The 15,413-nt window shown below is 43.4% G+C and overlaps 1 long non-coding RNA gene across 1 annotated transcript; it reads right to left on the reverse strand.

The window, feature by feature from the left end:
- Positions 1 to 3,954: 3,954 nt before the first annotated feature.
- On the reverse strand, positions 3,955 to 13,339 carry LOC125625323 (uncharacterized). Its single transcript, XR_007353512.2, has 2 exons — positions 12,946 to 13,339; positions 3,955 to 4,387 (listed from the first exon to the last, which is right to left on the reverse strand). It is a non-coding gene; the product is annotated as an uncharacterized LOC125625323 (long non-coding RNA).
- Positions 13,340 to 15,413: the final 2,074 nt, after the last annotated feature.

Below are 15,413 nucleotides of genomic sequence, written 5' to 3' on the forward strand. Positions count from 1 at the left end.
TGGATCACTTTCTAGGAGAGCTGTTGAGCAAACCTGTCTCTCTGTTCTCTGTAGCCCTGTCCTTCTCTTTCCTAGGCAGGTTGGATGGGGACAGCCCAGCTCAACAGAACCTGGAAAGGTGTGGTGTGAGACGAAGTGTAGATGCTGATAAAATCAGAATGATTTTTTTATTTTTTTTATTGGGGGCAGGAGAATTAACTCATTAAAAATTACAACAAATAATTTGCATCCCAATCCAATCTCGAAAGTGCGTGTCTCAGAGATACAGCTTGGTCTCTGTCCTTGTCTAAACCTGATCTGGTTTAGATTCCAGAATCATGAAGGGGACTGAAATCCTTTCTTGAGCCATGACACTTTCTGCCTTCAGTGAGGCTATTATTCAGCCCTTAATTTGTTTGGGTTTGTTACAGGACCGGCTCTAGGCACCAGCAAAGCAAGCACGTGTTTGGGGCGGCACTCCGGCCACCCTTTCTTTTTTGCTTGGGCAGTTGCGCTCTCGGAGCTTGGGGAGGCAAAAAACCTAGAGCTGGCCCTGGTTCGTTATATAGGTCACTTGGGAAATAGTTGAAAGCTCCTTTGTCCATGATGAATCTGATGTTGTAACAAAGCCTTTGCTATGCCTGGTAGCACTAACTGAGAGAATTTTCTGATGTAGCTGGAGAACCCTTTGCCTTGTCGCTGTGATTAAGACCCTGCCTAAAATGGGGGAACCGAAATGCAGGTTTCTTCATCTTTCAGATATGTTGGTTGCTGACCTACTTTCTGTTCCCATACATGAGTTTGTAAATAGCACACCCAGCCTCCACAAATCTGTGTTTATCTCAAAGGAATAAATGGCTCAGTTCCTTTCCTGAGGGTCCCATATGAAGGTTTCAGCACTGCTAAATAAGATTCCAACCCCATCACTTTGGAGGTACTATTGTGGTCAATGTCTTGTCATTGTTCAGTGCTGTGTTATTGACTGGCGGTCAGTCTGAGTGTCCTGGATTAGTCTTTAGATTCCTGGGTAGAGTCAGAGGGTATGCCAGTACTACAATTGTGGAGTGAGATTGCAGCTCATGTAGACATACCTGAGCTAGGTTTAATCTAGATTGGGTTTGGGGAGTATTTCCCAGAAGGTTTCCTGTTAGGCAAGGCTGGCCAAGACCCTTGCTTCGAGCAAATCCCAAACCCCATTGTCTCCCCAGTCCCTGAAACCCTCCCTGATTCTTGGATATGAGATTCACTTCACCTACTGCAGGAAACTGTGCCCACTTCCCAGACATTTGCTCCCTGTGCACATCCTCTGAAGAGAAAGATAAGTAGCAATGACTGCCATTGAGGGGAAAGAAGCATGATTAGTTTATTGACCTTCACTTCTTCAGGGAAATTAAGGGTTAAATATTTGTGTTGAACCAAAGTACATTTAGTTTAAGTCTAAACTCAGTGATTTTTTTCCTCCAGGTTTCTCTACGTCTAACATGGTAGGGAGCCCCACTTCAGTCCTGTTTGCTGGTTTGTCTTTGCTAACTACATTTGCAGCCCTTGCCATGAAAGGGGTGTGATAAACTGCTCAACTATCAGCTAGAAGCTGGAGTAGGGATTGTGTGATTGATTGCTATTTCCTCCCCTTTCCCAGCTTCACCAAAAAGAAAAGAGGTCATGTTGCACGTGAGTACCAAACTAGAGTGCTCCAGGCTTGGGCGGGGAAGCTTTGCACTTGTTGCAATAATAAATCCCAGTCGAAACCAAGATGGGTTGACCTCATTACAGCAGGATATGGCAGGAAAAACAGCTCTGCTCCCAATATCTCTTTTCTGTTATTGAAGTGAGTATCAGGATCTGCTATTTAATGCATCTATCCATCTTTCACTATGCAGCAATTATGTCTTTTCCCAGTACCTGCTTTATTGATACATTGGAATTCTGCCCTCTACTTCCAGCTTTGGTGCAGAACAGAGATACATGTGAAAGATGCTTTGCATACACATAGATGACAAATTTTCAAAAAGTGAGGATGAAAGGAAGGAGAGTGTTCCATTCTCATGGTTGCAAAGGGATAGCTTAGAGTCTTGGTATGGGGTAGAGCTGGTCAATATATTTGACATTTAGGTTGTTCTTTAACCTTTTTTGTTCCAAAAGAATTATTTTAAAAAAATGAAAAAGCAGTGAAAAAATTGAAACATTTTTTCAACATAACTTTTCCACCTACTCTATTTAACAAATTATAGACCTGTCTGTTCCTATCTGATGGCTGTTTGGTGGGCTATGTGAGAGGAGATGGTGGGTCTTTGTACATTTCGTAAAGTGGCAAACTATCCATGCCATTAGAAGACATTTCTACCATTTGCACTGAGTGAATCCTTTATTGACAATGTCAACACCAAGACTAGAGACTGAACTTAGCTCCCGAGCAGGCTTTGAGGTGCATGGGCAGTGTAACAAGAGTAAACTTGCTCTGCAGCTGCCCATGTTACACCCATTAGGTGGATGTAATCAGCAGACTCCAATCTCCAAAACCATTCATTCGGCCCTGAAACTAGAACCACACATGCAAAAATCCATGTGCAGATGGAAGTGTTTGTCTATATTAGACCTTCCTTAAGAGCCTGTTTCTGCCCTTGGAATGCAGATGGCAGGTTGGGGTGTGTACTGATGTGCAGGTATGTAGCTAACATTGGTACTTGAGGGCAGAATTTGGTGGTTAGAGCATTGAGTTCAGGAGCAGTACACTATCAAGAAATGGGGCAGGATGGATATTTAGTTTGGATATTTTGATCAGTTCAATAAAGGCTCCAAAAATGGGGTGGGGGAAATTAAAGTCTTTCAACAGGTTGGAGTTGTCACTGCAATTTGAAAAAAACCTGAAGGATCATTAAGGATAACTACTCTAGTCCAGATGTTATTTAAAATGGTGATCGACCACATGAATTTACATTCCTATAAAGCTAGATTTTTTAAATATGGTCCTTGTAAACATCCTTCATGTGCTGCTGAATAGAGGGTAAATGCCATTGGACTTTCACAATAGGCCACTAAAATGACATCCAACTGTTAGTGGACTTCAACCACTCAAGGGTCCTTTTCAGCTAGAACCTTGACATTTGATTCACTCTTGCCTTATATTATGAGTTGCAAGCTTTTTGGGAAGGGTCCCTCTTTTTGTTCTGTTTGTACAGGGCCTAGCATGATGGGATCCTGGTCTGACTGGGGCTCTTAAGTGCTACTGCAATACAAAGAACAAAGCAGGAAAGAGCTACAGAAAAACTATGTAATATAGGTCACTAAAAGGGCATCAAATAAACAATTTTAAAATAAATACCTATAAAGGTTATAGTAGGAAAGAAAGATCTGAAATGGGTAAACTAAAGTTGTGAGGTCACCAGTTCTACTTACCAAACTTTGACCAGGAGGCTTACTCTAGGTGAATGAGTGCACCAACATTGCGAGCCAGGGGTGGACCGCTGTCAAGGAGTGTTGTAAGACAGGATAGATGCAGATGAAGATATGTATTTTGTTTCCTTCTCCTCTTTAGTATAATTGGAAGGCAAGCAGAATTCACACTGTTGCTGTCATGTATGCACCCTGCAATTGTTTAGGAATTTATTTAGCTTAAGAGGATGCTGCTATTATCATAGACTAAGACAAAGGCACATGGTATTTTAATGCACTGAAGTGCTTCTTGCTTGTGTGCAGAAGTGAGATGCTCTTTACCTGAGTTGGTCAGATTTTCAGCCAGTGTCCTAAAATATCACACCAGCATATATCTGCCATCCACTCATTGTCACCTGAAACAATCAGCTGGATCCCTAACCTAAACCTGGACATCTGTTGTATTAGTTTAGATGAAATATATGGGCTAAAAGATGATGGCACAATCCAGTCACTGTCCAACATTAAACAGTGTTAAAGGAGGTCTGGGGTTTTGTATACAGAGACATCAGCCTGCTTAGTACCACAGCAAACACCATAAAAAAATCTTTAACTTTTTAATAAAGATAAAGAAAAGGGAAACAGTTAAAACATTTGAAATGTCAAGTATTAAATAAAGCTTGCATTTTAAACATCCCTTGTTCCCTTTAGCTGGAGAGAGATTTTAGAAGGAAAAAGCCTTGTTTTACAGTCTGGTAGATGATATCTAAGATGGTAAAAACTGTCCTCCTGGGGAAAAGTTGCTGAGATGACCTGGAGCTGCTGCTATTGAAGTCCAGTCCTGTTTCATCATGGGTTGTGGTTGGGATTCAGCTGAAGTCAGTAGAGGCAGCAATGTCATCTGGGTCACTCTCCAGTCCGATCAGGATGAGCATGACACAGGCTTGGGGTCCCAGGAGATGGTGGGGGTGACAGCCATGATGGTGAAGCTTGCTCCAGTAGCCCATTTTTCTTCCCTAAACTTTCTTCAAGGACCCTAAAAAGAGGGTGATGGGTGAAACAGATCATCCTCTGGTTTTGTCTACCAATTAGGCCTAGTTTGACACCAGTTGGGTTCACTGATTTCTGGTTCCACTTTTCCTTACCAAGCATGACCTTAATGTAGGCCTTAAGTTATATCAAGAGGCCTTTCTGTCTGGACTAATTCAGTCTGTCTCCCTTTTCATACCTTTTCCCATCAACATTTGTTGTAGGTTACTGTGACATCCTAGGAACTTACTCGCTTTTTACAGCTAAGCTCACAATTAGGGTAAATTTGTGAGGCCCAATTATCACAACTATGGCTATTAAGCCATATGAAAGGAATTCACAAATGTTCCAAAAGCTTGGTATGATGGAGAAAAAGGGACCAATAAGCTTTTCAGTTGAATGAGATTAGAAGGTTTTGCTCTGAGATAGGTTGTGTGGAAGGAGGATGACAGTGAATGACATTGCTAAAGAAACCAGCATGCTGTCATTAGACAGTGACTTCATGGGGTTCATTGGCAAGGTGGAGGTGGCATAACCAAACAGAACAGGAAACAGGTTTGTGAGGTGGAGCTCCCATTTTAGCCACAGTTACTCTGTGCAAATTGCTGTTTCTCCATACTTCAGTTTTCCCTCTATAAAATCCTGTTGGAGGTGGGGGAGAAGGTGTTACAAGGCATAATTAAGGCCAAATTCTACCCTCAGATAAGTGTATTCATTTCCCATTGAAGCTATGGGGAGTTGCATGGACATACGAGTGCAAAAATGTGACCCTAAATGGTTGCAAGGCACCGAGTTCCTCAGATGCAAATTACTGACTTTATAAATAAGGTGACAGTTTATCAATACTACTTTATAGTGTCTATATATTCAAAGCACATTAAACTACAGTAATGGTCCAAAACCACAGTACTCCTGTTGCATGCTGTTGTGGTTTGGATCTTTAATAATGTGTGCTATTTTATTAGGAATTTGTAAGAAAATAAAATTCCTAATGCAAGTAAAACTAATGAACTGATTCCACAGGTAAAAATGCAAGCCTGTTTCTGCTGCCAGAAGGGTCTCATTTTGAAGGGACAGGGAAAGCTGTTTTTATTGCCAGAAATGGTGAATCTCCAAGTAAGTTGAATTGAATTTCACATTTTTACTGGGGATGTGTGAAATCCCACTGATTTTTGCCTCAAAACATGCTGTTAGGAGTTTGTGAATTCCACCTTACTTATGTAAGATGTTCAGTTCTGTGAAAGATGCTTCTCTTTTGGTATCAGTATAATGGGGTTTAAAAGAACAGGATAAATTCATGGAGGTTAAGTCCATTAATGGCTATTAGCCAGGATGGGTAAGGAATGGTGTACCTAGCCTCTGTTTGGCAGAGGGTGGAGATGGATGGCAGGAGACAGATCACTAGATCTTTACCTGTTAGGTCCCTCTGGGGCACCTGGCATTGGTCACTGTTAGCCGACAGGATACTGGGCTGGATGGACCTTTGGTCTGACCCAGTATGGCCATTCTTATGGCTCAGTCCCCATTCTCAGACTGGAGCAGGGCGATTGCTGTCTATGGCATGCAGGGAGAAGGCTATTAATAGAACACACTGCTCTTAAAATACACCCAGGAAACCTGATTATATCTTAGTGCTGTAAATCCTTTTGGGGTGTATATCAGAACAGATGTAGGAGGTGGTAAGAGTATGGTAAGAGCCGTGGGTGTTGTCCTGAATACCGGGCCATCAAAATTCCCACAGAACACCCCTCCCCTTGCTCTTAACAGCCTGGTGTGAAAGGGACAGGGTGTGGACTGAGAATAGTCATGTACAAGGAGACATGGGTATAACCCTGATTTTCAGATGGAGCACATGGAATAGGGCTGGTTGAAAATTTCTGTCACAACTGTTTGATGGAAAAATAGGATTGACTAAACAAAAGTTTCTGCAGAAAAATGTGTCTTGTAAAAAAATTCACTTTGATTTAGTGTGGGATTATTTTATTTTATTTTTTTAAGAAAACATTGAAATGGAAAATTTGTGTTTTCATTGAAATTTTCCACAGGGAAATTAAATTGGAAAAAATCCAACTAGCTCTACTTAAGTGCTCCCTTCCCCAGCCTCATTCTTGGTACTAGCAGGAGTAATTTGGCAGCTGTGCTTCAGGTCTCTTATGTTTTCAAGTCTTCATCATGCTTGTTCTTTAAATACTGTCAAAAGTAATTTTAGTCAATGATTGCTTATTTTCCTCTTGCTATGAGGAAGTAGCAAGTGCATGCATATAATCTGAGCATTCTGACTGCATGAATGATTGGATATTAACTCCTTTAAACTGGTGGGAGTTGACAGTCACACCTTGTGCCACTGGAATGGTAATTTTCTCTTCAGGTTTAATAAGGTCACAGATTTGACCTCTCACCTCATTTTTACTAGGTATTCATGATCATGTGGGTATTTAACTGTGTACATATTTGTACAGAGAGATATAGGTCTGTAGCAAATACACATGCAGCATGTCTAATAGAATGGTATTGCTTTACCAGGATATAATAATAGTACAACTCAATTCCCAAAATTCAGTACATTTACTACTTGTATTACCATAGCATCTAAGAGCTCTTATGGACCAGGACCCCATTGTGCTAGGTGCTGTACACAGAATAATAAGATAGTCAGGGCCCTTAAGTAATCAGTCTAAATAGTTGTTTTTATACAAAAACATAAAACCACCACCAAATTCAGCCCACAAATTACAAACAAATGTAATGAAACTGCCTGCAGATCAAACTTCTGCCACTTCCCCCCAAATCTGATTGAGACTGAATATACTCACTCTAAGGCTATGTCTACACTGCAGTTGGGGGTGTGATGGGAGCTTTGGTAGGCATACCCTCATTAGCTTTAATTTCACTAGACTGCTAAAAATATCAGTGACGATGCAGCAGTGTGGGCCTCTGTGTGGCCTGTATGAGCCCACCTGGTCCCCCAGGTACATATTCACTTTGCTAGTCTGCACTGAAGTACAAGACAATGCATCTTCAATGCTATTTTTAGCAAGCTGCCTAGATTACAGTTGGCACAGGTATGTCTACATGAGCTGCAAATCACACTGATTGCAACATACACACCCTAAATAAGAACCACCAGTGAGAATGATCTGCTGGAAATATAGGCTTGAAGTTCTGTTTCTGCACAACATGTGTTTAGCAGGGGAAAGATTTCCCTTAATTGTCCCACCAGTGTACCTTAACCTTCATCTTGGAGGGTCTACTTCTGGGACTGAGGGGGGCAGAGATCCCCTTTGCATCCCTACTCAGTCCATAGCATCTCTGCTGACACTGCCAAAAAAGTCTATTAGTGATAAAGTTGATGATCAGTATGTGATACTGATGTGAGATACCCAGCTCCCCTCCAGTTTCCTTCACACAGGCCCCCAGATGGTAATAATTTAGTTAATCCCTGCCCCAAACTGGTGACCTAGATACTGTTCACCTTCACACAGGTGACTACAACCTATTACCAGTTCCCTGAGCCACCTCATACTCCCTCCTGTTTTCTTTTGGCTGATGTTCCACTAACCTGCCATGAGACTGTTTCCCCTGCTTCCTACCTTGTCCAGCCCCATAGACCTTTTAAATTTGTTTTAACTGAATGACTTCAAGCAGGTACAGAGCCCTGCAGTTGATATTAGCCATTAATCAACCACTCTTTGGCAAGCCTCATGTTGCTTAATTATAGCCAATGTTTTATATAGTGCTACTTCTTTTAAAGTAATGACTCACTGTCTTTTGTGACTGTATGCAAGGAATCTATTTATGTAACATCCTCTGCTCACAGTGTAACATGCTTTGTGCATATACTATGCTGGAGACAAACATCCAAGTGCCTGTCAGAGGCAGCAATGGGGCACAGTAAGAAAAGGGGCAATTGAAAGGGCAAGATGAATAATGTTTAAAAGCAGTAAAGGTGCAATGGCTCTCTGTGCAGGCTAGTTACAGTGAGGGGGCAGAAGGGGCAGGTGTTGGGTGGAGTAATACAATGAGTGGGGAGTGACAGTGACGGAAAGGGAAGATGAGGTGGGGGATTCAAAGAGGAAGGCTCTGGGGAGGGGAAGGAGGAGTGCAGATAGAAGGGACAGGAGTGGGGAGGAGTGGGCAGAGGCCAGTGTCAGCTATGGGCCAAAACCAGGAAGGTTTTAAACTGTGCCATGCTGTGTAAATAAAGTTTTAAAAGAGGACAGGGAGTGCTCACAAGAAATGGTGCAGTGCAAATAAAAGAGCCCCAATTAGAGAGAAGCAGGGTGCATGGCTGGGGTTTGCATGCCTGGGTTTCTTCCTCGGCTGTCCAAGAGTGGAAATTCTCGGCATGGGGAGACCAGCTCCATGGATCCAGGACCCAGGATGCTATGGTGGTTCCCGATGTCATAACCACACTCTTACATAATCCATATGAACCAAACAGTCTCTCATAAGGAAGAACCAGGCCAGAGATCAGTATGCGGATGGTGATTATAATGTGCTTTTATGTGGCCAAACACTTCCTTTCCAAGTGGTGAAGGAAGAGTCCTGCCTGGTGCCAAGGGCATAGTTACCTTGTTAAGAGGGGACATAGGTATTTTAACACCCCTCTTGTCCTCCAAGGCTTATTACATAATACCATGCAAAAGTAGACCAGCGTTAATTTCTCAAGCATTCCCTTCCAGACAAGTCTAGCACCACCTGACCCTTCTGCATCCCTCTGTTCTTACTCCCTGTTTATTAATATTTTTCCTCTTACCCCTGCTGACTAGGGGCTCTTATCCTGAAAGGGCTGTGCACCTTGCACTCCCAGTGAAGTCAATGGGAGTTGAGGGCATGCAGCACCTTTTGGTGTTGGGCACTGACTGATGCCCAGTGCTGCAAACCAGTCCATACTCAAAACTCCCATTAGCTTTGAACCCCAAGCTTACTTGTGGTGTAGACATACACTCAGTGACTTGCCTGATGGCCATCTGTGAGAACAGAGACTTGAACACAGGTTTCCCAAGTCATAGGTAACGCCCTAATGACTGGACTGTCCTTCCTCTAGCCTAGAATTCCAGAGTGCCACTTCCTCCCACCTACTCCCTTGCCATGCTGCTAGATTCACGAGATGCCCCCCCTCCCATTTAATAATGGGTAGGCCTGCTCAAAAAACCCATTGCAATGCACACTTAACGAAAAGGAAAACATTAGGAAAAATTTTGCAAAAAAGTCAATATTGAAATTTTTTATTTCCTTCCAATTTTCACCACTTTGCAATGACATAAGCTGGAAGGCAGGGGGACATTTAGTTTTCATTAAGCAAGGTGAGGAGTGAAAAAAATGGTTGATTCCTCCCACCACCATTTACCTTATTCCTTCTTTATCCAGTGGAGGGGGAAGAAAATGGGAGGAATTAAAATCTACAATTTTGGGAGCATTAAATAGAAAGATTTGAAGTTGAAGGGAAAAAATTCCCCAGGAAAAATTGTAGTTTTCTGACCAGTTATACTACCAGGGTATACACACTTCAGCAGTTTAACCCTTTCTGAAGACTTATTGGAACTGCTAGATTCTCAAGCATCCTTGAGACCAGAGACAGGTCCCCCTCTAACACCAACCTGTATCCCTGCTGCTCTGTGTATACTTGGATTGAAAGCAATCCCAGTACACACCCTGGTCTGTAGTTATGCTAAAGCTTTTGCACTGTTCTCTGCTGCTCCCCAGTGGAGATATGCCAGGCTTCATTCAGTTCTGAAGGACTCCTTTGAGGTGGAGGGGGAGGAGGATTACACTGGTTTGGGATTCTCCTCTGGGCTTGGGTCCAGCTCCCAATGAGCACCTCCAGCAGTGGCTCCCCCCAAAAGTGAAAACCATGATCTCTGGTGCTTATCCTGCTCTGTCTCTTCCCACCTCCCACTCTTCCCCTTCTCCTCCTCACTTGTTACTTGTAATCTTCTTTCCCTGCTTTTCTCCAGGCCAATGTCACTCCTCCCTACTGTCTTGTCTTCTCCGACTCCTTTCCCTTCTCACTTTGCAAATTCTCTGAATGAGCCATCTGCCACTCACCTTTTATTTCTAGACTTTCTATTTCTATAATTGTGTTAAATATATTAACCAGGGTTTATAAATTTATAAGGGGTCACACTCAAAGTCTTGCAGTGTAAAAGGGTTCAGAGTAACAGCCGTGTTAGTCTGTATTTGCAAAAAGAAAAGGAGTACTTGTGGCACCTTAGAGACTAACCAATTTATTTGAGCATGTGCTTTCGTGAGCTGTAGCTCACTTCTGAGCTGTAGCTCACGAAAGCTCATGCTCAAATAAATTGGTTAGTCTCTAAGGTGCCACAAGTCCTCCTTTTCTTTTAGTGTAAAAGGGGTCACCAGTACAAAAGTTTAAGAGCCACTGCTCTATCTAGCGAGCGGAGGATGGCTCGTTTAGGGAGTTTGTGACATGAAGGGCAAGTCTCAGTGCAGTTAAACACCGACTGCTGGCCTGTATCAGCTGACTCAGGTTCACCTGAGCTCTGGGACCCTCTCCCATCATGGGATCCCAGAGCTTAAGCTTCATCCTGAAGCATGAAAATCTACACTGCAATTAAACCCCAAGCTCTGAGCGCCCAATTCACCTCTCACAAGCCAGTCATGGCATGATTAATTGCAGTGTAGACATACCCTCAGATCTAGAGGGATGAGGTTGGTGAAGGCAATAAAGGGTGCAGGGTATTTGGGATAGCATTACTGCACAGACACCAAAAAGACTAACTGGGGAAAACAGACTTACATAAAGCTCTGATCCTGTCCCTCCCTCATCTGGCATAAGCCAAAGAGTCAGTCATTGCATCAGCATTTGTGGTGAATGTCAGTGCAACGTTTGGTGGTTTTTGGGTTGTGTTTTGCTTTTATGATACATTTGTTTGTGTTTTCTTTTAAGTGAAGTTGCAATGAGGCTAGCTCAAGTAATATCATCAAGATCTTAAATTTATAAAGCATCTTTCACCCCAAAGCACTGTACTAAACTAGACAGATAGGGATTACCTATCACCCCTTCAATACCACAGTGATAGTCATATCAGGGGATGGATTCTGGCAGCTGCTTAAAATGCTAAAGAATGCTACACGATGGTTCACTAGTATGTGGGGAATACTGTATCCATTTCCACCTGCTGGGAGAATTTAATTAGGTAGAGTGAAATGAATCAACCTGGAATATAGTAATAAGAATACTTAGATTCTATCATCCATAGATCTCAAAGAGCTTTACAAAGGAGCTCTCTATCATTTAGTGTATATTACAGATGGAAGACTGACAGGGCAAGGAACTGACTTGTCTAAGGTCATCCTGCAAACTAGTGGCAGAACTGGGAATTGAACCCAGGTCTCCTAAGTTCCAGTCTAGTTTTTTTTCATTGTTTTATTTATAATTTGAATTTGCAGCTCCTAAATGCTGCAGTCTTGAGCCCAGGACCTTACTGTGCTAGGCACTGAACAGAAAAATAAATAAAGATTCCCTGTCCCCAAAATTGTATGCTCTAAGTATCAGAGAAGAGACAACAGGAGGAGACAGACACGGGGAATACAAGGAAACAGAGACCGTTTCTCTAGCCATGGGATCTCTAATGGAGAGAAGGTGGTTAGGAGGACCCTGAATTTACCTCATGCAAAAGACTGCACCTCCAGCAGCCTATTATGTATGCAAATGCCATCCTAGACTATTGCATCAGTATTCAGCTTTGACAGACAGGGAAGAGTGCCACTTGCCGAATCCCCAGCAGTCCTGCTGAGACTGGAGGGATTTTTTAAACTAGTATTGATTGGTGGGTCTGGGGTCAGCAAGGGGACTCCATTCAGAGACAGTGCATATGGAAGAGGAAGTTACAAGTCATTAAGTAGACAAAGAGTAAAAGGCTCTCTCAGGGGGTCAGGACCCCCAGGGAGTCAGTCAGCCTCTACCCCAAATCCCATTTTGCCTCCAGCATTTATAATTGTGTTAAATATATTAACCAGGGTTTATAAATTTATAAGAGGTCACACTCAAAGTCTTGCAGTGTAAAAGGGGTCACCAGTACAAAAGTTTAAGAGCCACTGCTCTATCTGGTATTTTCAGAGAAGCTGTGACAAGGTTGGTGGACCCCATCCCCCTTAGGGTGTAGGAACAGGGCATAAGTAGCCTATGTTTATGTCTCTAGAGAAAGTCAATATACTTACCCCTATTAGCAAGACAGTAGGACCTAGGGGTCAGTCAACAGATCTGCCCCATCAGCAGGGTTATAGGGCCTAGGGGCCAAGTGGCCTCAGTCAGGGAAGGGGGCCACCACACACACAAAACAGGCGGTGGTGGCAGCAGCCCAGGCCCTCCCTTTCCACGTGCCACTGAATCATCAAGGGGGCAGCCAAAGCACACTGGCTCAAAATTCCAATTCATGATCTAATTCCTCTGGGCTGCTTCCTACCATTGTTCCCATTGCCACAGTCTGGGCATCTCTGCTGCCTCCAGGTTCCCCAGTCTGCACTGTACCCAGCAACTCCAAACTCTGCAAGGCCTCCATGGGTACCCTGACCTCTGCCAGAACTTTGGCTTATCCTTACCTGGAACTAGCAGCAGCAGTATGCATCCTTTCTCTCCAGCAATCAGTTCTAACTGAGCTGAGCTGCTCCCTTTTATACTGGTGCATGCCCAGGAGAGTTGAGGGGGCGTGGCTTCCTCAGCCCACAATGTAGGGTTAACCCTTTCCTGTCCAATGCAGCTCCATTACAGGAGCCTAAGAGAGTTAGGTATCCAGCTCCCATCGAAAATCAGTGAGTGTTTGGCACATATAACTCGCTTTTTTTTTAAATCCCATCCTGTGTTCCTGCAAAGCTCCTGTCAGCTACAGTGAGAGCAAGATCAAGCCCTAAGTGAGCAAAAGAGAACATAAAGGGGTCTAAGATGGCATAATTACATGTCAGTGGGCCACAAGAACATGCAGGGTAAAGTGTAGGGAGGCGGTAGTTTAACTTATCTCTCCTGTGCCTCTTTCTATTCCATGCCTTTTGTTCTGTAAACTACACAATTTAGACTCCCTTAAACTCATGAATGATGTGTAATTTACACCACCTTATTTATGACCTGTGAATTTGTCCCAGAGGTTTTCCTAGTTTGCAGAAGGAAACATTTGCTTGCTCCAAACAAGCTCTTGCATCCTGCCTGATGTTCTATATATTTATCCTTTCAGATGGAAGATAAATTCCTCCTTCCAGGGAGTGGCCCGTGAGACAGTAGATAGAATTGCAACCAGACTTACTCAGGATGAACCAATCCTATATGTGATTGACCAGTGACACTTTCAGACTCTTGTGAATGAGTTTCGTGAGGTATGCATCAATTCTTTGGGATCTGCAAGAAAATTCTGTCATTGTACACAACTAAAGAAAGTATGCAACATCCCATACGCCCCATCCAGTGCAAGGTAAGGAATATTCAACTATTGCTGGCCAAGCTTTTTTGTATGGAAATACAGACCCTGTGCTGCGAAAATAATTTTTGAAGCTGTTGATTCATTGGTGTTTTTCTCCAATAGTAACAGCACAAAAATCAAATGAGCAAGTATGAATGAATGTGCATAGAGCTCGGACATGCTAATAGCTTGTCACCCACTATCAAAGGGTAAATGAAGGGATGAGAGGCCTGAAAGATGTTAACCTTACATGATCATAACTGACCTGCCCTTTGCATGTCCCTATGGAAGGCACCAGCTTATTAGACTGCCGATTGTATTTAGGGCCTCTGAGGTCTCACTGACATGCATGAGTGCACCTTTCCTCTTGGCAGCTTTTGTGTCCTGGAGAATGATGCCTACAACCTTTCTAGGGCAATACCAGGTCTTGCTATTTTTCAGGGTGGCACCTTCCTACATGGAGCAACATGAAACATAATGCACTTGCAAGCGAGGTGCCACAGATGGTAAAAGACGCTGGCCTGGGTAAAAGTGTAAAGCGGCAATTCAGGTGAAAGCCACTGGATGCTATCAGAGGTGCTGGGATGAGATGATTTCCTGAATGCCATTGAGAAAGCTTCTGTTCCAGACGACTGGGTGAAGATTTTCAAAGCAGTCCTTAGGGATATAAATTCATTTCCCATTTTAATGTGTCTAAATCCACCAGACTGATTTGAAAAGCTGAACCACGATCATCCTTAGCTGTGTGCGATTCTTTTCTAAGTTCGGGGATCCCTGTATCACAAGGGGCGTGCCATTATGAACATTGTTAAAGACACACAGAACGGATGGACTGTTGTTTGCCAGAAAAGTTTCCTGTTGCTCACATAGGGGAGGATTGTACAATATCCAGCCCTAAGTGGATTCAGTCCTGAAAGCAAAACAGTGCCAGCTGTGAATGGATGCAGCCCTGGGGCTGTGTTTCCTCTGGCAGGCAAGGATGGCACAGGCGCTTTTCCTTATGCGTCCTAAGGGATCCAGAAAGCAGGTATTCTGCATTTTAAAAAGGACCAGCTGGCTTTAAAGGGATGACACTAGTTGGATGCCCCTGTAGAGCTGGCTGGTCTGCAAAGTAAGGCAGCATAATCTACAATCAGGGTGCTGCTCAGGGAGTGTATCGAGAACAGAGAGATGCAGAATCTGTGTGTGATGGAGGGTAGTTCTGGGTGTGTTTATGTCTGGAAAATGCAGTTAGCTTCGTGTTGAGTATGGAGATAGAGTCCAGCGTATATAAATGCGTGTGGAGAATGCTGGTGAAGCCCTGTATAGTTTGTAGCTGTATGTGATGGAGAGAGAGCCCTGGGTGGATAGATGTACAGAATACGCAGATACACCCCGTGCAGAGATGAGCAAATGTGCGGGAGAGACAAACCAGGGTATATGTACCTATATGGAGAGCACAGAGAAAGCCAGTACAGGGTGGGGTACATGGATTTGATAGAGACGGCGCTATAGCTGTGTGTGCGTGGAGAATGAAGGAATAGCACTGTGCAGTGGCACTTATTAGTGATGGAGATGTAGGCTTAGTAATATGTACATGCCTGAAGAATACAGCTGGAGCCCTGTATGTAGGAGGGTGTG

Source organism: Caretta caretta, chromosome 22 (genome assembly GCF_965140235.1).
Source record: "Caretta caretta isolate rCarCar2 chromosome 22, rCarCar1.hap1, whole genome shotgun sequence".
Lineage (NCBI taxonomy): Eukaryota > Metazoa > Chordata > Testudines > Cheloniidae > Caretta > Caretta caretta.